The sequence below is a fragment of the Zootoca vivipara genome, chromosome 7 (assembly GCF_965207765.1).
Source record: "Zootoca vivipara chromosome 7, rZooViv2.hap1.1, whole genome shotgun sequence".
In the NCBI taxonomy this organism is placed as follows: Eukaryota; Metazoa; Chordata; class Lepidosauria; order Squamata; family Lacertidae; genus Zootoca; species Zootoca vivipara.
The window spans coordinates 43,061,613-43,086,924 of NC_142590.1; the positions used below are offsets into that span (position 1 = coordinate 43,061,613).

At 44.4% G+C, this 25,312-nt stretch overlaps 1 protein-coding gene across 5 annotated transcripts in view; it reads left to right on the forward strand.

Annotated features, from left to right (window-relative positions):
* Positions 1 to 10,639: 10,639 nt before the first annotated feature.
* MOB3C (MOB kinase activator 3C) overlaps positions 10,640 to 25,312 on the forward strand; it is a 36,992-nt gene continuing 22,319 nt past the window's right edge. Inside the window, exon 1 of one of the 5 annotated variants that reach the window (XM_060276927.2) lies at positions 10,640 to 10,772. The gene's annotated coding sequence lies outside the window, so the exon portion shown is untranslated. Of the gene's footprint in view, positions 10,773 to 15,882; positions 16,056 to 17,207; positions 17,803 to 17,938; positions 18,197 to 25,312 lie in introns of those variants that run through there. The other 4 variants (XM_088674097.1, XM_035123433.3, XM_035123434.3 and 1 more) reach the window with 4 other exon arrangements.

A 25,312-nucleotide genomic window follows, 5' to 3' on the forward strand; every position in this document is an offset into this window, starting at 1 on the left:
CTTAACAACTCCCTTGTGAAACATAAATGTGCAGAGTTTTTTTTAAAAAAGCTGGGCAACAGTCAAATCTAAGGAGGAAGGGGGCAGGAGATTGGAGGAGGCTCGGGAGTCACGGGCGTGCGGCGTGCTGTTGCCCAGGTTTTTTTAAAAAAAACTCCGCATTTATGTTTCACAAGGTGCGAAAGAAGGGCTTTGCACCTTTATACAATATGCATGTGTGCTTGGGCCCTGGGTCTTTTGCCTCACCATCCCCACTAATAACTCCCTTATGCTACTCAGCTTCAAAAAAATAAAAAATAAGTGTCCCTGGATTCATTGAAAATAAATCTGGTAACCATATCTTAGAGGATCCTTCAGCCACAGAGGAGCCATTCCTCAGAGGGTAACCTTTGTTTCCAAACATTCACTTGTGCACACTCCCACAAATATTAAGGTTGGAACTTAATCTGGAGTGTTACGAACCAAATTCTCTGCCATATATTTACCTATAGAATTCAAGTCTCAAAATCTACCTCTGAAGCAAAGTTGTGCCATCTTAGATGAGGGAAGGTGAGGTGCTGCTGTGCATAGACCAGAATGTTTCATCCATTACTCCTGGCTTTGTCCCCAGGGGAGGAAGTGTGTTAGATCTTACACATTAGGCTGTCCCCATTCCTCCTCCTCAGGCCTGTTGCTCTGCATGTCACCATGGGAACAGTGAATCACTGTGACCTGGAGAGACCTAGAGAAGCAGAGTGGAGTGTACTGTTGACAAGACTGAGTGGGCAACTCCATTTTCCTTTATCAAAAAAGAGTGGTGGGTTGCGTGTGGGAAGTGCAATTTTGCTGACGACTTCTGGGAGCCTTTGTGAGCCTTTAAACTATGAAAGAGCTGCAGCCCTTCATTTAAATGACATCGTGAAACCAGGGCAACTAGCCATGGCCCTCCAGATCTTGTTGAACCCTTCCTCCCTTGGGCCCAGTGGTCAGGGCTGATGAGAGTTGTAGTCCAATAGCATATGGGCAGCCACAGGTTATCCAGCCCTGCTTTAAATGTTTTGCGGTCTTTGTGTTTTGGAACAGCTATTCAGGGCAAAGGATAAGTAACTGTTAAGACTGAACATTTTTCAACACTTTCAGGTGTCCAAAATGGTTTGCAAACATGAGCACGGTAACCTTAACCCTGTGAAGTAGATCAGCATTTTTATCCCTGTGTTGCAGGTGTGCAACTGAGGCTGAGAGGGAGCTAGGTTGGCTGAGTGCATGGGTGAGGTAAGATTTGAACCAGTAACCTGTTCAAGATACCAGTTCTCTCTTCTCTTCCCCTCCCTCCCTCCCTGTGTGTGTGTGCACCTGGGTGGCCTACTCACAGAAGACCCTGCCTTTCATATAGAGATTTTCCTTGGAGATCCTTCTCTGGATCCTACAGGTGCTGACCAGCGTGAGACAGCCTTTTTAGTGGTGGCACCCTGACTTTGAAAATTTGTGTGGTTCTGATCCTAGCATATTTTCTGCTTATGAAATCAAATAAATAGAAATAAACTTCCCTCCTAGGAACTATGACAGTTACTCTGGTTATGAAATGTGCAATCTGGTAAAAGCAAGTGATTAAGGATATACAGTATGCAACTTCTTTGATTAGTAGACTCTTGCAAACATTGGTTTTTGTTTCGTTTAATGTTACATTCCTGGTCAGCATTCCTTAGTAGCAATTTTTTAGAAATCAAGGTACAAGAACCCAGCTTCCCTTTGTCTGATTTCAACAAGGTTTACATTAGACTTATTAATCACAGAATATGGAACTCATCTTGTCTAGCCATACATCAATGATAGGGTTGCGAACCTGTAGCCTAGATGTTGCTAGACTCCAGCTCCAGCCAGCAAGGCCAGTGGTCAGAGATAATGGGAGTTGTAGTGCATCAATGTCTGGGGGCCTGCAGGTTCTCCACCTCTGCTCTACCATATCATTGCAAAATGTATATGCCTCCAGCGCGATCCTTTGAAAGCTGGAGAAACAAATGCTCATCACACAGACAGCCACAAGAGGGCAAAATTGCCCACTTCTTTTTAGATGCTCTTCAGTCGGTGTCCCATGCCACTTTTCATTGCTCTGACTTGTTTGCAGTCTCTTCTTCTAATGCTGGTGGGGGTTCCCCCCCCCTTTGTGTCTGTGTTGCATTGCAAATGTACAACTATCAACACTGGAATAAATAAGGAACAAGATATGCAGTGAGGGACGTAACAACAGGCAGCAAGGGACCTGCTAGACACTAAGAGAGAGAGAGAGAGAGAGAGAGAGAGAGAGAGAGAGAGAGAGAGAGAGAGAGAGAGAGAGAGAGAGAGAGAACTTGCTGCTTGGCTTCCTAAGAAACATGACAAGCCAATGAAGACCTTTATAGCATAATGACCATCCCATCTTGCTCTGTGCTTGAATATGTGATCTAAGCACAAGTCACTCTTTCCAGACAGGAAGACAGGCAGATCTTTTTCAGCAAAAAGAGTTTTGTGGCCCTGACCTACAGGTTGATAATGTTATAAGCTTTTGCTTACTGCAGTCCATCAGATACATGAAGCATTATCTTGAGTTGCATGTATATAGAAGCAGGGTTTGGGGGGGAGGGGAGGGGGCGTAGATTGGATCAGAGGGAGGCAGTTGTAAGTGGTGAGGTCAGAGGGAAATGAGATGCAGAAAAGTTAAGATGTGATAATTACTCTGGCACTCACCTTGTTCTTAGCCAAACCAAAACAGAAGTCATATGCAGTGCTGCCTAGTGCCCGCTGGGACTGGTTGGGCAGAAACCAGGGAGACCAACAGTAGATGGCGCCAGAGCCAACGATAGAGTGAAGGCCAACTGTAGTTGGTGGGGCAGTCCGCATTTGCCCTAATACAGGCACCCCCAAACTTGGCCCTCCTGATGTTTTGGGTCTACAACTCCCATCACCCCTAGCTAACAGGACCAGTGGTCAGGGATGGTGGGAATTTTAGTCCCAAAAAGTCTGGAGGGCCGAGTTTGGGGATGCCTGCCCTAATACATGAAGCTCCATTGGCTCATGTTTCAAATGGTTTTTGTAGGAGTGTGTAAACTGCTTAGAGATTTCTGTGGAAATATAAAGTGGCATGCATGTTAAATAAATGTGGGAAGGTTGTTTGGATGTTGGACAACACCAAACTTTTATTTGTGGTGTGCTGACCACATTTGTCCAACAACCCTCATTGTTTTTGTCACTAGGTTGAGTGAGTATGGCTAGCAGGAGCTGTACCCAAATATCTAAGCTTTTTCTCATTTAAGGTGAAAGCAAGTGAATCTTAATGCTTGATAATGTATGAAGTGTGGTGTTTATCTATCATCTTTAAGCTGCCAAGGGTGCCATGTGGCAAAAAGGTGATCTGGATATTCTATAGAAATAAATTGCTTTTGCTCTTATCTTAATGCTCACATCTATTTTGTGGGGAGTGTGTTAATAGATATCCCTAGGACTGTCCTTGTGCTATCAGCATTTCGGGTCAGAAATTCTTATCTCAGCTGACTGTATTAAAACTGAAGATATGATGTATTCCTCTTCTCCCTGGAGGGGAAAAAAATCATTTGAATGGAAATGAATGAAGCAAAGGCTCGGCTAATGCCAGATCTGAAATAAAATGCTGCTTGATGAAGAGGTTTGCTGGCTTTGATTTTTCTCAAAAGGCAGCATGAATCTAATTTTGAAGCCAAAAAAAAGTAGATGAGCTTAATTTTGTACCATTTTAAGAGTTACTGGGTAAAAATCCTTATGTGATTCTACATTTTTCTAATCCAGTCTGATAATTCATTTTCCTGAAACAGGGAAGTGAAAAGTTTGTTAGTTTAAAAGAGCAACAATTGATTACAAATCCTTCTTGTTTTTACACGCTATAGGAAAACACCCCCCTTTCCTCTTTAAACAGGAAAGTCCATTCTGCTGAATAGCAAAAGTGAAGCTTCACCAGGTCTACTTCTTGATGATCTGTTGCAGATCTGTTTCTGGGTTGTACCGCTTCAGTCCGCTGTGGGCTGTTTTTCGGCCTCCCTCTTAGGATTCCGCCCCCCTAAAGGGCTTTTATTTTATCTTATTGTACTTCTTCCAGCTTTGGGTCTCCACAAGTCTGGTGATATCTCCCTCTTGTGTGGGGGTGCTACTGTTTTAGCTACATAAACACAGCCTGAACCTTGGAAATCAAAGGAATAATGATAAATCTAGGTTGCCATTGGCTAAAAATCAGTGAAGTTCACAGTGACTTTTCTGATGCATGTACTTAAATGATGGAATAAATCAGTGATGAAGTGACCCTTTTCTTTTACAGACATAAAAGTGCAAATCTAGAAGGGGCACAAGATTTGAGGCACTTTACATATTTGTGATTTTTCTTGTTCTGTGACATACCCTGGTACTGAAAGCTGATTCTGGGCTCCAGTGTAAATTTAGCCCTGATAATTTGTATCATCTTTCTCTTTTTCATATAATATGAATAACCTCTCTCTTTGCATAGTATTAATCAGTGCTATTCTTCTAGAAAGGTCCTGGAGCACACCATGAACACCTCCCTCCAAGAGCCTCCTCTGAGAACACCTCCGAGAGCCAGTGTGGTGTAGTGGTTAAGAGCGGTGGTCTCGTCATCTGGTGAACCGGGTTTGATTCTCTCTTCCTCCACATGCAGCTGTTGGGTGACCTTGGGCTAATCACACTTCTTTGAAGTCTCTCAGCCTCACTCACCTCACAGAGTGTTTGTTGTGGGGGAGGAAGGGAAAGGAGAATGTTAATTGCTTTGAGACTCCTTCGGGTAGGGATAAAGCGGGATATCAAATCCAAACTCTTCTTCTTCTCCTCCTCCCTCGTTCTCTTAGAATGGCAATGGCGCCACCTGAGAGGTGCCAGGATTGAGTTCCGGTGAGTTCCAGCTGGGGGGGAGCCCTGGTATTAATCTTTACTTTTAGAATGCAATTTTATTCCCTCTGTGACCAGTTTGGTTTTGCTTAGACCTAACACTTACAGCCATCTCTCATAAAATAGATCAATTGCACAATTGCACAAGATATGCCCTTTGGAAATGAATAAGCACATACCGTATATGTTTTCCCCTTCCAGGAAATGACAGAGTGACACAGGAGGAAGGAGGGGGGGGGGGTTGGGACTGGATCAGCCATAGGAGCCACAAAGGCAACCAGCTTTTGGGAAGAGAAATGCAACCACAGTTCAATCCTGTTTAGGGTTTTCTTTGAAAGGGGCTTCTGAGTTCTTTGGAACAGACTTTCTAGCAAGTATGCTTAGGATTGTAGCAGCTCAGTGAAGGACAGTGTTTCTAGTAAGGTTTAAATATTAACAGTGCTTTTTTTTCTGGGGGGGACACAGGGGGGCGCATACCCCTAAACATTTTGTGAGTCTAAGTTTGGCCTCATTGAGGGGCAGTATTTCAATATGAGTAGGAAAATGAGAGTACCCCTAAACATTATAAAAGAAAAAAAGTACTTAATATTAATAACAATATTCAGCACATGTTACAGGTAGGTAGCCGTGTTGGTCTGCCGTAGTCGAAACAAAATAAAAAAATTCCTTCCAGAAGCACCTTAGAGACCAACTAAGTTTGTCATTGGTATGAGCTTTCGTGTGCATGCACACTTCTTCAGATACCAGCACATGGTTATGGCCCTGTTCGAATTACTGTTTAGAATTTTCACCCGCCTTCAATAAGGCAAAATTGAAATTGGATCAGATGCTGGGAACTGCAACTGGAGTGATTGTAGAAATGGAAGATGCTCCTTAGATCACGAGGTCAAGCGGTTCATACAGCATAATGTCCTTGGTGTCTTCATTACTTTTCATCACCCCACTGCTGCTTCCTTCTGTCAACTTTTGGATACTTTTGCTTTCATGGACTGATAATTGAAATAAGAAAAAATGAACATCAATACTGAGGACCTCTGGAGATTTTTCCCTTTTCCCTTTGCTGCCCTGCAGGCTTGGTACTTTGAGATGCCAACCGTCTTCCTTCCTTCAGAACCCACCTTTTCTATGAAGCCTTTGACAAAACATCTTTGTTTCCATTCCCTTCTGCAGCTAGACCTGTAATTAAGGCTAAGCACACACAACTGAAATTTAATTGCATGTTGCTTTCCCTGTTTACCTCTGCCACCTCCTCCCTTCATTGTTTTACATGTGTTGAATTTCAAACTGAGAACTCCTCTGGGCAGGGACCAGGCCTCTTGTACTTGGTAGAGCCAGGGGCAGGCAACATGGTGCCCTCCCTGTGTTCTGGACCACAGCTCCTCTCAGCCTCAGGCAACATGGATTATGGGATATGTAGTCCAAAACACCTTGAGGGCATCATGTCGCCTCAGTAGAGCACCATGCTCACTGAATGTACTATATACATGACAAATAAGAATACGTAATGTAAGAAAAGTCATTTTCATTGTGGTATTGCATCAAATATTCTAGTGAAACTCAATTTGGGGGTTTGACAATGTCCGGCTGTGCTTCCCTCTGACACTAGTCTCAAAACTTGATCTCATTTATCTGGCATGACTAGCCTTAAGATCATATATTACATCCGTCTGCCATTTCCTTCTAGAACTTTCAACTGATTTTCTTTTTAACTAGTAACCAGGTATTTGTGCATCATTGAAATTATGCTAAATAAGCTTCCTGAACAAAAGCATAAAGCTGACCAACCTAGAGTTGAACATTATTTACTATTAGATTTTATTAAAAATGGAGATGAAATGTTTGATAAGTATTCCTGTCCTAAGTTATTAATTACTTCCAAATCCTTTAAGAACTCATTCTTCTTCCCAAGATCCTATTTAAACAGTTCTATGTCTGGAGCTTTTTCTCACACAGTTTTTCTGCCCAACTTTGCTAGCGGACAATCTATGCATTGTTGATTCTATAACTTGACTTCCCCTAAAACTTTGCATATTGGGTATATCCTGTAGAGATCTATTAATAGCAGCTTCAAAGTCTGCTAATCAACTGTGCATTGGCTTTCAGCCAGTTACTGTTCTGGTTGCTGCCACTTTTATTATTGTTGTTTATTGATGGCAGATTAACTTGTAATAGCAAACTTGGGTGGTTGAGTGTCTGTCAGGTAGGAAGTAGAACAAGGCTACCCAAGAAGTAAGGGAACAGTTTCCATGTGCTGAGCGAACTCCGTAGGCCAGCACAAGTCTAAATTTTGTGTGTGTGTACCATTATTTCAAACAATAGCAAAGCAGTTTAAAATATTGTATACCAGTGATGCCACAATAAAACTGCTAGCACATTTGCAAAGCTAAACAGGGTCCATTATGGTTTCAGATTTTAAAAAGTAAGCATTCAAAATTGGAGCTCATTAATTTATGGAAGGATGTTTTCTTAATTACCTACATAAGCCTGGCAGCATAGCAAAGTTTCCAGCAGGTATTTGAAGGTTGAAACAGAAGGCATCTGCTGAATTTCTATTGGCAGAGCATTACACAGGACTGGGTGGGTGACTCTAAAGGCTTGGTTTCTTGTTGCTGTCGGATGAGCCTTTCCAACTTGGGGTGTAAGCAACGTTACTTGTGTAGATGATCTCAGTGACTGAGTTGGAATATAAGCATTTAGGAGATCCCTAAGGTACCCTAGATTTCATTGTTCAGGGCTTTGTAAATTAACACAAGGACCTTGAACCTGGCTGGATAGCAGATGAGCAGCCAGTAAAGATGTTTTAACAATGGCATCACATGTTATTGGCCACATGCCCCCATCAACAGCCTGGCCTCCACATTCTGCCTCAGCTGGAACTTCTGAACCAGGCCCAAGGGCAGCCCTGCATAGAGCAGCCATTTCCTGAGACATCTCTGATTTGCCCCATACAAGACTACATGTTACAATGGAGCCCCGTTACCCGAATGGGCTGCTTTCCATTGCTAAACATCCTTGGGAAGCAGTCGTTTTCTCCTTTATATGACAAACTCCCCACTTGGCTCCCTGCTTTCGAATCATTGAATTGTAGAGTTGGAAGGGGCCACACGGGCCATCTAGTCCAGCCCCCTGCAATGCAGGAATATTTCACCCAGTGTGGGGCCTGAACCCACGACTCTGAGATTAAGAGTCTTGTCCTCTTTCCTCAGTGGGAGGTAAGCAGGGATCTAGAACCCCAGCAGGTGAGAAAGGAGCCCAGGGAAGGAGTTCGAGAGCTGGAAAGGAGGAGGGAAGTTGGGTGGAAGGTTACTGACCTCTACGCCACTGACATTTATTCACCCTAAAGGTAAAGGTATCCCTGACTGTTAGGTCCAGTCACGGATGACTCGGGGGTTGCGGTGCTCATCTCGCTCTATAGGCCGAGGGAGCCGGCGTTTGTCCGCAGACAGCTTCCGGGTCATGTGGCCAGCATGACTAAGCTGCTTCTGGCGAACCAGAGCAGCACACGGAAACACCGTTTATCTTACCGCCGGAGCGGTACCTATTTATCTACTTGCACTTGATGTGCTTTCAAACTGCTAGGTTGGCAGGAGCTGGGACCGAACAACGGGAGCTCACCCCATCGCAGGGATTCAAACTGCCGACCTTCTGATCGGCAAGCCCTAGGCTCAGTGGTTTAGACCACAGCGCCACCTGCGTCCCTAGTGGGGGGTAAAAGTTCCCTGCCCCTGCAGTAGTAAGTCCTAAAATCTGTCAGTCATGCTGATGCACTCCATGCTTGCACTTCCAGAAGAATGGAAACAGCCAGACCAGTCCTGTTTCAGAGCAAAGTATTTTCTCTGGAATGCAGGTGAACCTGATGGACTCACAGGTGTCCTTTGTGACTTATCATTGTCCTTTGTCATTTCCCCCATATGCACAATGTTACAGGAACCTATGAGTAATATTTCTCTCAGTTTGCTCAATTTTGGCAATGTGATTCAGGCCAGCCGCTTTCCAATTCTTGCTTTCAGCAGCTTGTATAATATGCAGGATCTTTTCCAGGAGTCTCCTGGGCAGATTGTCTGTATTGCATCAGCTGTCTGGGAGGGACAGACAGATCAGTAGTCTACTCTTGGAGTTCCTTCGGGGGCACATCCAGACATATGGTAGAGGCAGCAAGTTCTGATTCTGGAGAATGAGCAGCTAGATGTCTGCCCACCCATAGGAAAACAGGCTTCTGCATATCAGATCAGTCTTATGTAGATACGCCATTTCAATGTTCTGTGCTGATATGGAATGTGTTCATTTCACTGTGAAACCAGAAGATCTTCTCCCCATTTCCCAGCCAAGTGGGGCACATTGGGTTGAACACACACTCTAGAGATGTTCACTTGTGTTGTAAACAAAATATTCCCTTATGGGGTACATAAGAGCCCTTATAGAGTCCGTTGTAGGTTCTCCATCGGTAGGAGAAAATAACAGAGGCCAACCAGAGAATATTGAGAAGCAAAGCAGCTAGTAAGCCTGATCTTTATTAAACTGTTGCAACAGGGTGCTCCCCCCACACGCAGGAGAGAGGAGGAAGACCTCGAACAATGGCGCGCAAGGCCTTATATATCCGTTTTGAAATTCCCTGCCATGGAGCTCCAGACCACCCCTCCATACATCATACCTACATCACAGAAAAGGCTACAACAGAAATTTGATTGTTGTTTTTCCTGTCTGCCAGGTTATCTGATAATGCCTTATCTGATTGCCTTTTCTGGTAGTCTGGCCATTCCTTTGAGATGGTAATTACTTAATTCCTGAGACAATGGTAAGGTTTTTTCATTTCCTCCCTCCTTGCAGAGAAACATTTGGACAGTTGGGGAGTTAAAATGGTTTCAGGGCGGTCTTCCTGTGCTGCTTCAGACATGTGGTTTATATATTTATGTACGTGTTTGCTTGGTACATTTATGAACATTTATTATATATCTAAGACCTTAAAATTCTTATAACACTTGGCACCCAATTTGTACTTTTTCCAGTGCCTGGTGAAGATCTTTTAAACAGTTGCAGAGAAATCCTAAGGGGTTGGATGGGAGGGAGGAATGGTTGTAGCAGAGTAACCACCCAATCCAAAGATGTGTCATCATGCTTGTGCCAGCAAGATGAAAACTCCCCATCCCTTTTTTTGTCTAAAAGAATTTTCATTCCCATTGATCCCAATGGGAAGGAGAATCAATATGGTAAGGTCTGGGGCCAGTATACTCCCCTCCCACATTCCAGGGACATGGCTAAGGGGAATGAGAGAAAAGCCAGGATGAGCAGAGTTCCTCCTCTGTTGGTGGAGACAGATACACAAAATCCTATGGCCCCATCACACCTTCAAACAAGATTGGGCCTTTAACCTTCAAATCTATTTGAGTCTTGGTCTTTCAGAGATATTTTGTTACCGCTGTGTTGACTTTACTCTCTGCTTAATTTTATTGTGTTGCTTGCCATTGTAAGCCATCCAGATAACTTTGTTATCTGGAAATCTGGAAATGTGGTAAAGTAACTAAGTAAATATAAAATACATTACAGTGACACATTAGTTTATTAGCTCCAAGGAGGATTCGGAATAAATGCTCAAATAGTACAAATTGTCTTTGTAAGCTCTGTGGGCATCAAGCTGAAGATTCTAGCCCGAGAAGAGACCTCTTGGAGGAAGGAATAGCATGTTAGCAGGTGCAAAACAGCAGATGAGCCAAGTGGGACTGTCAACGTCCCTTCCCCCACAAGCTCACCAGTGCCTAAAGGAAGTGAAGAATCCTCCACCTTCCTCTAGGTTTCTTCCTCCTGCTGCCTCTCAAATTGCTTGATCTGCAGATCAGGAGTCAGCCCTATGCTGTGCTGGAAGGCAAAGGAAAGTGTGGGGGATCTTTTCACTGGTAGGTTTGTAGTTTTTTGTCCTTTTTGTAGCGCTTGGTTGTTTATCTGCTTCACGTCAGCCAAAGAGGAAATGTTTGTCACTGTTCAGTTTGGTTGTAATTGGGAAAAGGAGGTCGACTTATAAGAATGTTCTGCCTTGCTCACTTTGCACCGGAGAGGCTATTATTATGGCGGCGAGTGAGAAAAGACTCCTTCTTCACCTCTGTACAGATTTGGCATGAACCGGGGTGGGGTGGGGGTGGGTGGGATGGCAAACTCGCTACAGGTACATGGGGCCTCTGACTAGAGCGAGAGGGCAGGGAGATATGAAACCAGATCTTTCCACTTTGTTTTCATTCACCGACTGCCTTAAGCCAGTGGGATTTTCCTCTGCTTTTGCTGCTTCAGGTTCTCTTTGTAGAGCAGGGGTGCCCAACTCCCAAGAGACTGCGATCTACTCACAGAGTGATCTACCCCCCTTTTGGGGTTCAGGTCAAAGTTGCTTTTGTTAGGAAGGAGGAAGGCCCATTTTGGGGGGGTTTGGGTCAAAGTTGTTGAGTTTTTTCAGGGAGGAGGTAAAATGTTGAGCTTTTTTTTAGGGGAGCCACAGTTGTTCAGCATCTTTGAGGGGAGCCAATGATCTACCAGTGATCTACCGCAGACGTCCAGTGATCTACCGGTAGATCACGATCTACCTGTTGGACATGCCTGTTGTAGAGGATATTTTTTTGTTACGTGATTGTAGGAAAAGCGTTGCACAAAACTTATATGCACCATCATGGGAAAATGGGGATGACATCATCATCATCATCATCATCATCATTACTGCAGTACAAGGGTTTGGAAACTGCAGAGCAGGAGATACCCATGTAATTTTCATGCCTGTCAGAGTGCACATTTTGCACACAGATTCTCCAAGAGGAACACTCAACGGGATTCTCCATGCAGAAAAAAAGTATAATGTAAGAAGTGATCCTATGCATGTTTACTCTGAAGTCAGCAGTGTTGTGTTTTCATGGGACTTATTGCAGCTTTATCAGGGGGACTTTATTCCTAGCAAATATACATAGGATTGCTCCTTCTCTCATGTGGCAGTTCTCTCTTCTGTTTAGCTATGTTAAATGTATACAGTGGTACCTCGGGTTACAGACACTTCAGGTTACAAACTCCGCTAACCCAGAAATAGTCCCTTGGGTTAAGAACTTTGCTTCAGGATGAGAACAGAAATCATGCGGCGGCGGCATGGCAGCAGTGGGGGGGCCCCATTAGGTAAAGTGGCACCTCAGGTTAAGAACAGTTTCAGGTTAAGAACGGACCTCCAGAATGAATAAAGTTCTTAACCCGAGGTACCACTGTACAAATGTAACCTGATCTGTGCTGGAGTAGTGTGTCTGGTTGTGGAAGCCACATTTTAAGAAAGGTTTGGACAAACTAGAGGGTATTTAGAGGAGGGTGGAGTCTGGGAACTGAATCCTGAGGACCAGCTGAAAGAGCTGGGTATGTTTAGCTTAGAGAAGGAAAGTTTAAGGGGATAGCTGTCTTCAAATGTCTGAAGGCTGCCATGCAAGAAATCAAGCATACTTATTTCTCATGTTGCCCCAGGGCTTTTTTTCAGTTGGAACTCACTGGAACTCAGTTCTGGCACCTCTCATTGCAAGACAACAAAGGAGGCGTTCGTGTTGACTTCCAGCACCTCTAGAAAAATAGCAATGGCAGCACCAGACCAGAACCAGAACTAATGGATGGACATAGCAAAGTAGCAGATTTGGATAACCATTAGGAGAATCTTCTTATTGGTTAATAATAATAATAATAATAATAATAATAATAATAATAATAATAAATTTATTATTTATATCCTGCCCATCTGGCTGGGTTTCCCCAGGCACTCTGGGTGGCTCACAACAATATTAAAAAGACGATAAAACATCAAACATAAAAAAATTCCCTGAACAGGGCTGATCGACGGTAGAAAGGCTGCTTGGCAAAGTAGTAGTCTCTGCTTTGCTGGTAGCAGCTTTATCTAAGGTTAAAGGATCCATTTGTCAGGAATGCTGTAGGCATAAGATTCCTGCATTGAGCAAGATGTTGGACTAGATCTCCAAATTCCCTTCCAGCTCTAATATTCTATGATTCCCTGGCACCAAGCTTTTGAAAAATACCAGTGGCGATATCACATATCATTTCATCATATCATCTCTTGGCTTAGCTGAGGGGTGAGGAGCCCTTTTCAGCCTAAGGACCCCATTCCCTTCCGGGCAACTTTCTATGTATCATTGGTGGAGGCAGAAGTAGGGTGGAGTAATAAATGCAAACTTTACTTTGCTGCAGTAAGTTAGTTTCTATACCCACTTAGCAGCCAACTCTATCCTCCATTCATCCAGGGAAGCAACAGGCATTGACACACATTCCAGCCTGGCAAACGACATGGAATCATAGAATTGATCATCTAGTCCAAACCCCTCCAATGCAGGAAACTTTCCCCAACATGGGGCTCGAACCCACAGCCCTGAGATTGAGAGTCTCTTGCTCTACTAACTGCGCTATCCCAACCAGGTTCAAGGCAGGACCAGTGAGGAGTGTGGCCTGGAGAGAGAGTGGCTTTGCTCTGGGAAGAGTTAGGGGAGCCAGTTGAGCGGCCTAGTTCTCACCTACCGTAGTTGGTGAGAAGAAGCCAGCCGGATGACAACTCCTGATTCCTGATTGTCTCACCAGAATTATTGTTAGTAGAGGTTTCAGATTTATTTGCCCTTATGGTTGTGGTTCCCAGTATCCTTTTCAGTATCAGGGGCATTCTTCTTGTAAACACCGGATCCAAGTCACTCTTCCTCCCCATGTGTCGCTTGTGATTTTTCAAAGTACACGATTTTCAAAGAAATATCAAAATCTTATCAGGCTTCCTTTCAAGCTAGTCACAAAGAAGACTGCTTTTGTAGTGTTTTCAGGCCAAACATTGGGGCGTTGTGTTCAAATAGGACATTGAGTTCTGATACAAATAAACAGCATGTTGCGAATATGGCTGTTGTTTCTGCCTGACTGCACTGGAGATAAAGTCAAACTAAAGATACAAACAAGAAAAAAGAATCCAGGGGGGGGGGCAGGTTACACAGCCATACTTCTGTTGATTAGATTTATCTGTACATCCAATTGCACCTCCGGATCTCATTTTTGCTACAAATGCAAATGAGCTGCGAGGAAATTTCTGGGGTAAGCTAAGTTGCTTTGAGTTGCCTTTGGCAAGTAAAAGCAGGCAATAAAAATATTTTAAAAATGAAGTAAATAATAAAAAGGAACACTCCAAGGCCATCTCCCTGGGGAAACCACTACTAAAAGACTTAGTAAGAATGCAAAGTAAAGCCCACCTCCCGTTAAAATGGCCAGCCTGGGGCCCAATGGTAAGTGGCAATATGATTCGTTCAGGTCAGCGTTGGGCTCTTCTGAGCTCCTAGGGACCTCCTTGGCCAGTGCATGATTTGGCCGACTGCTTTCAATAGGCCTGATTTGCATCTCTTAATGGACTCAAAAGACGAAACAAGTTAGGTATGAAGATGAGGACTGAGCGTGCTCTGTTGAGGGGGAGTGGAATGGAGTGTCCTGGAAGAGGGCATGGCTGGATGGCTGGAAACAGTACCTAAGTGTGTGTAGAGAAACCCTATGGCATAAATTAGGGCTACGCTCTCTCTACAGTCTTATGGCTCAGAGCAGAATCAGGCATGCTTAGGGTCAAACCACACATTTCATTGGAGTTCTGGGATTGGAACTCCTGCGGTATGTGGATGGGTGGGAGATTTGCCAAGGTGGGCGATTCCATGATGGCAGGTATTAGCCATATGTTTCCCTCTCCACAGCTAATAGTGGCTCCTGACGGGTGGGGGATTTGGTACAGGGCTGGGGTATGGGGACAATGATTGGGCTTCCCTTTCCTCTACACTAGAGCCCCAGTCTAAATCCTCCATCACTCCCTGTCCTGATGCAGCTGGTTTTTTTTAAAAAAAATAAGGGCAGGTGGTGAACGCATTTGGGAGACGTTTAAGTCAAGGAATTTGTAGTTTGGCTCTGAAAGGCTCACAAGGTCTTGCTTGGCTAAAGATGCTTCCAGGCTGCCGCTCTTTCGTAAGTGGGATCCAGTTACATCCCTGTAAATTCAGGTTGCGCAGTTAAAGTGGACTTGGAGCTCTTGTACAATAAAACATCCAAACAACAAAAGCAAAACAAAACCAGACTTTGGACAGTAAGGAAAGTGATGGAGAAAGGCCTTGGAAATTAGGAGATAACAATTGCTCAATCCAATGCCATATCACTTCTCTGCAAACAAATCATATAACAATTCAGAATGAATTCTCAACAAACAGCTAACACAGTGTAACCTCCCCATAAACTTTGTGCAAACACATCAGGATAAATGTTCAATGAGTAGAATGCCTGGGAGTGACCACAAGGCTCTTTGCTTTCTGGTAGCATGTTCTACAGCACAATGCGTTCTGCAGTGTGATCACTCCATACATGGCATGGGTTGTGGCATGCATTATGATAAAGAGGGGCTCAGAGCAGCTCCATCCTCATTCACACATACAAATCCCTGGTGTCACAGTCCTTTTGAGCTGAACATACCTACCGAAAGGCAGCTCAAAGGTTGTTTTTAGAGAAATACTAGTTGCAAGTTGCTGGTGTGTCTTATTTTCACACATACACACGCAACCTCATTTTGTGTAGAATGTGCATTTGATTTTTGGGCTTTTTGTTCCATATGAAGGAAAGGGCTGTAGCAGAGTTGTAGGACACCTGCTTTGGATGCAGAAGGCCCAACTTCAGTCTTTGACACTTCCCAGACAAACTAGGATTCACTCCTGTCTGAAGTGAGGAGCAGCCGACACTCTGTGTCGTCCAGGGATGGGGAACCTGAATCCCTCTGGGCTCTATCTCCTTCCAACGCCAGCCAACATGACCAAAGGGATGGTGGGAGTTGTAGTCCAACAACGGTATAGTTCAGCGTTGTCGGTTGCAGCATCTGGCACTAATTAAATTAAATTTTAAAAGCAAGCAAGTGGAAATATGATAAAAGTGTATAAAATTATGCACAGTGTGGATCAAGTGGATGGGGAAACTTTTTTTCTCCTCTCATAACACTAGACCCCATGGACATCCAATGAAATGGAATGTTGGAGCATTCAGGACTGAGAAACCACTGAGTCTCTTGGGCTTGCCAATTGGAAGGTCGGCAGTTCGAATTCCGCAACGGGTGAGCTCCTGTTGCTCGGTCCCAGCTCCTGCCAACCTAGCAGTTCGAAAGCACGCCAATGCAAGTAAGTAAATAAATAGGTACTACTGCGGCGCTTTGGCTTCTGTCATGGTGTTCTGTTGCACCAGAAGCAGTTTAGTCATGCTGGCCACATGACCCGGAAAGATGTCTGTGGACAAACGCCGGCTCCCTTGGCCTGAAAACAAGATAAGTGCTGCAACCCCATAGTCAACTTTGACTGGACTTAACTGTCCAGGGGTCATTAGGCGCTGTGGTCTAAACCACAGAGCCTAGGGCTTGCCAGTCAGAAGGTTGGCGGTTCAAATCCCTGCAATGGGGTGAGCTCCCGTTGCTCGGTCCCTGCTCCTGCCAACCTAGCAGTTCGAAAGTACGTCAAAGTGCAAGTAGATAAATAGGTACCGCTACAGCAGGAAAGCAAACGACGTTTCTGTGCGCTGCTCTGGTTCGCCAGAAGCAGCTTAGTCATGCTGGCCACATGACCCGGAAGCTGTACGCCGGCTCCCTCGGCCAGTAAAGCGAGATGAGCGGTTCAACCCTAGAGTCATCCGCAACTGGATCTAACGGTCAGGGGTCCCTTTACCCTTTACCTTCTTCACACAGAGCAGACTTAAACTGTGGAACTTGCTTCCAGTGGTGGCCACCAACTTACCGATAGATGCCTTTAAAATAGGGTTAGACAAATTCATGGATAAGGCGATATATCTGTGGCTGCTAGACATGATGGCTCTGCTCTTCCTCCAAATTCATTCATATTCTTCAAACCTTCACTCTGTTATCGGTGGTTTTGTCCAAAGTCCCATGGATTCTGAATCCAGTGCACTCCTGCTACTCCTTTGGGGAGTGGTGTACACACTATGTCAGCTGTAATTCATATCTCTTCTGTTGCATCTTACGAAATACTGCATTTCCTCCAAAACCAGCTGTGGTTCAAATTGAGAAGAGAGTGACTTAGCTGCATTTTAAATGCTTATACAGCCAGTGAGCTCAGCACATGCCTTTTGCCAAATTCCTCCACATGATTCTCTCCTCCAACCCCGCCTTGCAAGGAATGCTCTTGTCTCCTGAGATGGCAGGGAAACTTGCACTGGGGTAATTTACTGTATTTGCTTTCTTTGGCTGCCAGATAACACTGGCTATTTAGTGTCCCGGGAAGGCTAAATTCCTTTCCTTGGGCTGGCACTTGTGAAGAGCAGGAGGAGTCAGGGCAGAAATCTGAATCGCGCTGCGGCGTCCTGTCCCCGTCCCCCAATCTTTTGCTACGGGGAATTTTCATGGGACCTAAAACTCCCGTTTAGTAAGGAGCCAAGAAAAGGGGCGGGGGGAGAGAGAAAGAAGGGAGAAAGAGAAAGAGAAAGAGAAAGAGAAAGAAAGGATAAAGGGGAGAGAAAATGGAGAAAAGTAAAAAGAAAGAAAAAGAAAAAAGAAAAGAAAAAGTTTTGATTGCACTCAGAGAGAGACGGAGAGAGCGGGTAGCAGCCCCCCCCTCCCGGAGTGAGTTAGGGAGGCGTAGCCCGGGGAGGCTGAAAGAAAGGGTTGGCACGCTGCTGCGAGCAAGGACAGCTGTACTCTTCTATGGACACCGTCAGGATGTGACATCACTAACGCGGAGAGAGAAAAGCCCCGAAGTTTCTTTAATGAAAACTCCTCCAGCCAAGGTTCCTTGCGTGGGATCTTTCATTGCAGCGCTCTTGATAAGCCGCGGGCACTTTTAAGGAGGGCGGCAGGAATCCTTCTCTTCTCCTTGGCTCCAGAGGGAGCAACTTTTATTCGGCTCGGCTGCGCAGGAGGCGGTGAGTATCTCTCCCTCCCCCTCTGCCCCGTTTCACAAAGAAGTTTGATCGGAGCGTGGCAAAGCTCCAGGCCAAGCCTCTCTCTCGGAACCTTTCGCAGCCCTGGAGTTTCTGAACTTTTCAACCCCGGTGAGGGGGGGGGGGAATGGCTCGAGAAGGCGTTTGCAAATATTTGCAAGAGAGGCGCACGGCTGCCGGAGGAGCTGGTTGCTGGCGAGAGAAACAAATGGGAGCAGAGCGGTTTTCTGGAGCAGAAAACATCCAGGTTCTTGTTTGTCAGCGCTATTCCGGGGGTGGCGGCGGCTGGGGGGCGCTTGTTGGCGTTGGAGGCCTGCCAGTTGCCGCTTGGCAACGGCACCAAGGAAACGGAAGAGCGCAGTGCCCGACCATGCTGGTAGGTAGACAGGCTGAATCAGCGCGTAATGTTGTGGACTTAGAACTGGTGCCTCTGTGTTTGAGGCAGAGAATAGGCTGGCTGAGATGTCACGCTGTGACTGTGCCCCCCTGAATTTATAATTTCCTAATCGCCAGTCACTATTCTCAAGGTTTTCTTTTCATTATTTTATTTCATGGAATTTATGCAGGCAGCTCTCAAAATATGTTGGGGTTACATTCCAGAGATAGCGCATAAAGCCAAAATCGTGCAAAGTCAAAACACATTAGGTGGGTGGGATTGCCAAAGTGCCCCCCCAATGTCTGTCCTCTTTTTGCCACCATATATTTATCCAAGGGCATGGACTGAATGCACACGTTTAATGTGTGCAAGTTGCAAGTTATCTGTACATAGCTTGATTTCAAAACAAAACTAAACTAAAAAAGTTAATATAATAAAATTATCACTAGGGAAAAGTAACTGCAATAATTTAAGACTTTAGAAAAGTTAACAATAGACTAAAAACAGCATCTATTTTCAAACTCGCATCTATTTTCTAAACAAAAATGTTTTTTAACAGCTGCCAGAAAGAATTCAGCAAAGACACCTGCCTGATATGAATAGTGTTGTTGCTGCCCCACTAAAATATCAAGTTCTTTCAAATTCAGAGTGGGTAGCCTATTATGTGGCCCCTGTAACACTGCCAGTTCAGGCTTCAGGGATACCTGTGAATTTGCTGAAGTGTTGCAGGAGACACTTCAAACCGTCTTCCCTAACCTGGCGCCAACCAGATGTTTCACACTACAGTTCCCCTCAGCCCCAGTCAGTGTGGCCAATAATCAGGGGTGGCAGGTGTAGTCCTACAACATCTTGAGGGCATCAGGTTGGGCAAAACAAAGGTAGGCTACATCTAAGAGGGGAGATGCGTTGTGTGTTCCTTTGTTTACTCCTTCCCTGGTACCCTTAATTGTGAGGCTGGTGAAGGTGGCAAAAATCTATCTTAGCAAAGGTTCTTCTACCTTTCGCGAACCTACTGCACCTGTATGCCAGGGCTCAATCCCTGAATCTTTTTTGTATGCCGTGGCTAAGACCTACCATAACACTGCCTCTGGTCATGTGCAGAATTTCTTACTATTGGGGAATCAGAGCATGCTGTTGGCATATGTCTGTTTTCAGAAAAAATAGAGTGCAGCTTTGGGGCTCAAGTCAACCTACTGGAGAATCACAGCGCCTGCTGTAGCTGCAAAGACCAGTAACTCACAACTGCTGCCTCCTGTGTTGTTTTTGCTGAGTTACCAGCACCGAAGTGACCTGTTTAGGGTGCAAGCCTGGGCAGCATGCATGAAGGTTATGGGCTGTCTGAATGAGAAGACACCCCCCTCCCCAGTCTCGCTGATGTGGTCCATTGGAAAGCAGAGCAATACTTTTGGCGTCACAGCTTGGAGGAAGGAAATGTACAAGACACTATCCAACTGTCTTAGAACTGGGGAGAAAGGGGGCTTCAGTGCCAACCCCCCCCCAATCATTTTCCTGGTGATAACCCAAAGCTGCGATTTGCTTGTTAGAGAAAGCACACATGAACAGGGGCAAGGGCCAGCTGATTGTGAACTTTAGTTCCAGCGTCAGAACCATCTGGGAGCCAAATTCAAACACAAAGGCCACGACAAGGGTGTTTTCAACACTCTCTGCCCATTTGCTGTGGGGCTCTCTCAGCCTTGCTCTTTGCCATGAATACTGCATTTCCCTGCAGTTCCTTTTTCAAGACTTCCTGTCAGGCAAGTAGACTGGCCTATACTCTGCAATCTCTCTGTGTCTTTGTTTTTCTCCCTCCCCCCTTTCACACACACTCACTCACTCACACACACACCAGCCTCTTTTTACAGCCATTTCCTTGGACCAAACTCTGGAATTTTCCATAATATTTAGATAGCTGAAAAGGTGATCTCTGGAAAGCAAATGCTTGAGAGTGAGTTTTACATCATGGATAGTTCTGAACTGCCCTGTGATCTTCAGGTGAAGGGCAGTATGCAAAAAGTAATTAATAATAGCTGGGGGAAACACTTGGAATCCCCCAGTCTTCTGCTACATCCTCGTTTGTCAATATTTATATCGAAGATTTGCTAAATATTCAGCGTTAATATATTTTATTTCTGTATAGAATAGTTAGTTTCAACATTTGAGAGCCATTGACAATTGATATTTAAATAGCAGAATAGTTAAAAAGCTGGTGTTAATACAGTATTTGAGAACTTTTTGGAGCTCGGTATTCCACAGATGTCATTTGATCTTTGGAGCTGGACAGTATTTGATCAGCAACTCTATTTGATAATATGCTCTTAGGTCTTGATATTTGTCTTCTGAAATCTTTCATGCCTTGGACCTTTACTGCTAAAGGCATTAATCTTCCAACAAGCCTTCTAAAATCTTTATCCCAGTTGCTTTCTGTTTTGGATTTGAATTAATTTTGCATGTGTGCTGTTGCTTCCAACTGTTTTTATATTTGTAATTTTAAAAATGGTTGTTACATATGCAATTTTTAAAAACTGGTTTTATATATGCCATTATATTGTAAATTGCTTTGGGATGCCTCACAGGTAGCGAACCACTACTCGAACTGTGGTCTCCAGTGCGAAACCTGGCAGTTTAGATTGGACACAGAGTGCTGTGGTGCTATTAAGTTTTGGAAAAGTAATTCCTGTTAAGATTTCACATTCCCATATTATCAAAGGCAGGGTGCAGAAAAGAAAGGGGGGACCATTCTGCCATAGTTAAATGAGTGATAACCAAGTGATAAGCTTTTATCATTTGACATGCCTTTTCTCTATTCATGGCAACAGAATTAACGTGAGAAGAAAACCATAGCAGCTCACTTGTATTAGCAGTTTTTTACTCAGTCCAATTAGGAAGTTGGTGTATGATAAAAGATGGTTGTGTGAATTCTGCCCTTAATCCACTTGGCCGGAATCTATAAAAAATCCATCTAATGCTGCCATGTCAGCCAGATGTTTATGGAAGGGAGAGCTGCACATAAGGCTTGTGAACTATATAAAATGCACACCTCAGCAAATGTCTGTAAAAGAGATGGATGTGCAGTGCAGTGACCATGAACAATGTGCTGCTATCTGCCTGGCAGATAAAGTGAAGGCAGAGACAGTTTCTCAACAGCAGCTTGCCATAAGCATTGGGACATTTTCTTCGGTCTACATGCAAATATTAAAATACTTGATAAAGTCAAGGGTAAGGTCAGGAGATGGGAATCGCCTGTCAGATTAGCAGTCTATCATTTACCCCAGGAGCCTGTGCTGAAAGTAGCCCAATCTTAATGTCTCAACTTGTTTTACTGCAGACTAACTGCAGTGCCCCAAAAAGGTTTCAAATTGTTTTTACACCATATTGGTATACTCGTTTTTTGCTGCCTGCTATGGGGTTCAGGTACAAGGCAAATCCTAACCATTAAAATGGGTGCCTGGTACTTCCACACAGGTTTGCATGGGCCTTGATTATACCAACTCTGTATATCATTACTTTGAGTAGTCTGATATGATTACATCCTATTAATCATTATTCTTCCTTCATCAGACTGCAAAGAGGAATCCAAGTTCCCCAGTATTTTATATTTTTAGATGTCTAGAATTGTTGGAAACAATCTGGTATTGCTTAAACGCACACTCACATTGAAATTTTATTAACATCAATCAATTGTTATTATATCATGTAACACCTTTTTGTGTGTGTGTTGGGGTAGCAAAAGAAGCAATTGGTGTTTCAATGTCAAGAAGATGGGGGCTGTCAAAGCGTGGTCCAGCTTCACTGTTTGGCAACCTTCTTTACTCACCTTGTGAATTCAAACTTGCTGGGAGCAACATGGTTTGTCCACTTCTGTGGTTTGGATGCCAAGTGATAGATCTTTAAAGAGACAGGCTAGCTGTAGGACAGAACCATGCCACAAGGCCAACAATTGGGCACTATCCAGCCCAGAGTCAGCCCTGTCTGGAATCTCCAGATAGCAAAAAACAACAACAAAAACACCCTCTCTAAAACCCTTGAGAGACACTGCCAGTTTTTGCAGACCACGGTTACCCAATATGGTAACGCTCCAGAGGTGGTTGTTCTACAACTTCCTTCAGCCCAGGAGAGATGATGGGTGTTCTAGTCGAATAGCATCTAGATCAGGCATCCCCAAACTTTGGCCCTCCAGATGTTTTGGACTACAATTCCCATCTTCCCCGACCACTGGTCCTGTTAGCTAGGGATCATGGGAGTTGTAGGCCAAAACATCTGGAGGGCCGCAGTTTGGGGATGCCTGATCTAGATGTTGTCTGTCTCTGATTGAGACAATCCTGAGCTAGATGGAAGAATCGTCTGACTGGCTGTGTTCTGAAGTACTGTGATTAATAGTGAAATGTGATGAGCATGCTTAATTTCATCTAGGTCTGCCATTCTAAGACAGCACTCCTAGTCACATTTACCAGGAAGTAAGCTCCACTGAAGGCTGACCAACTTACTTATGGCTACTCATTCAAAGAATTAATCTACTTCTACTTTCTGCAGAGTGTGGAATGTTACTTTGATGACTGGGAAGGGGATTGAGAGTGCGCAGCTGAGAAATTACAGGGGAAGTGGACAGTTAACGTGGAAGAGGCGGCCCTGGGCATGGAGGTTTCGGAAAGGAAGGGGAAGTGAATCACAGGCATCTGTGGCTCTCTGTCTGCAGTGCAGACACTATGGAGATGAGTGTCCTGCTAGCCAGAGGTTCAGTTCTGAGACAACTACTGAGTCTGCCTCTTCCTGCTCTCTGATCGTGGCTCTTGACAGCCAAGTCCCTGGTTTCCCTTCTAGCTTCAGTCATAAGGCACAGTTCATCTGAAATTGGGTTGGAGGCAGGGTTAGAAACTCAGATATATAAGCTAAGCACCAAATGGCTCTTTAAGGAGCATCTCCACCCACATCGTTCTACCCAGACACTGAGGTCCAGTGCCGAAGGCCTTCTGGCGGTTCCCTCAATGCAAGAAGCCAAGTTACAGGGAACCAGGCAGAGGGCCTTCTCGGTAGTGGCACCCACCCTGTGGAATGCCCTCCCACCAGATGTCAAAGAGAACAACAACTACCAGACTTTTAGAAGACATCTGAAGGCAGCCCTGTTTAGGGAAGCTTTTAATGTTTGATGGACTACTGTATTTTAACATTTTGTTGGAAGCCACCCAGAGTGGCTAGGGAAACCCAGGCAGATGGGTGGGGTATAAATAATAAATTATTATATTATTATAATATTATTATTAAACCAGGGTTACAGTTGTCAAAACGGAATGCCTCTTTGCCATTTTGGGGGCCGATGGCTTGAAAGTCGTCTTTTTCAATACAACATTTTGGTTACTGAAGTTCATTCTGATTGTGCAGATAAAATACAGCAGATAAATTCTATAGGATGTGTTGCTAGTGTGTGAAAACAGTCAAGATCCAAGGATCCCCAGGCATACACCTCCAGATGGTGGAGCCATCAGAGGCCATCCTGGTACCCAGGCATCTTCACTTGGTTGCAAGTGGACGATAGCCAGATGCAAAATGCGCCTGGCGAATTTTGAACACTGCTTGGAGGCCACATTTGGGCAGCATGAAAGGCAATGGAGTTCAGCTACCTTGTGTGGACTGTAATGGCTTGGAATTTTAGGGGGTGTGACATGTATCCATATGAAAAATGCCTCTCTTTGGCTCTCTGAACTCTCCTCAGGCCACAGCCCTATGCCTTCTTGGAAAGTGTTATTGAGCTCTGATAATGCTTCTTGCCTGCCTGGATGGAGAAATGTGTGGTGTATGGTGCTATATGTGAGTGTATGGGCTATATGTAACCATGGTACCCCTGTTTACTGTGGTTGCTGGTCTCAGAACAAGAAAGAACACAATTGAGCAAGCTATCTTCACTTTGAACTGTATTGACTCAATGTGGAAGGGAACAATATTTGTTGCACTCAGACCCCACCACAGAATAGCAAGACGACAATGGCTCTTTACACAGCAACTCATGATTCAAAAGCATGCTGGTACCTTTAACTATAAAGCTGAGTTCGTGCACCTGGATTTCTCCCCAGTGGGGTTAATAACACCTTTGAAAGCACAGAAGGGGTTAAACGCTCCCAGAGCCATTGTTCTGGTCAATACCAGAGCCTCCAATGGATGCTTTAAAGTTTCTCTTTTAGAAAACAACCACCTCCACACATCTCGCATCTGTTCTGGCCCTCAGCATGAAGGAGTGCAGAGATCGTTACAAAGTGGGAAGGAAATCAATTGTGTGATTCAGTCTTCAGATGTTGGGGTTTTCAAAGTACTCAGCTGCTTGCATTGTCCACCCCACATGAGAATATATTTTTATTCTTAAATACATTCTCATTATCTGGCAGCTGCAGTAAAGATCAAAGGAGAAATTTCCAAGTGACATTTTTTTAAAGGCTAGTACTGTTTAGTAGTAAGTGGTTAATGAATGGACCAAAATGATGCATTTAGGGTACAAATATAGACTCGAGACACTTGAAGGGCTTCAGGATCTGCCAGAAACCCCACTGTACTAGCAGAATACAAGATACCCCATGGTCATTTTTACATTTTTCTTCTTTGTATTTTCTGGTTTTGTATTTCCCGCCTCTCGTACTGAGAACACATTGGATACAGTGGCTATTATCACACCATAGTAGGGGCACATCTAAGAGCAGAAGAATAGCCTGCTGGATCAGACCAGATCCTGTATCCACAATGGCCAATCAAATTCCTTTGGGAAGCCTACAAGCAGGGCATGAACACAGCAGGACCTGAGTATAGGATTTCTCTGTCCAAGTTCCATTAAATTTGTGTCTTCCTGAAAACATACGTTGTTCTGCACATGTACATAATATACACTTGAGGCTCTAGTGGCTTTTTAATGAGGGAGTAGAGGCTTAACTCAAGTCAGTTGAGGGTTTAGAGTAAAGATATTGCTTCTTCTTTGAGGAAACAGTAAATCAATGTGGAGATTTTGGGAGTATAAAGATTTGGTGCTGGCATCAAGATTATTACCTTCCAAAACAAAACATTCCAGGTTTGGTAGCCATAGTGTTATATGGCAGGACAAAAAGGCGTCCAGCACTTGGCTGGCAGGGAAGCAAACCT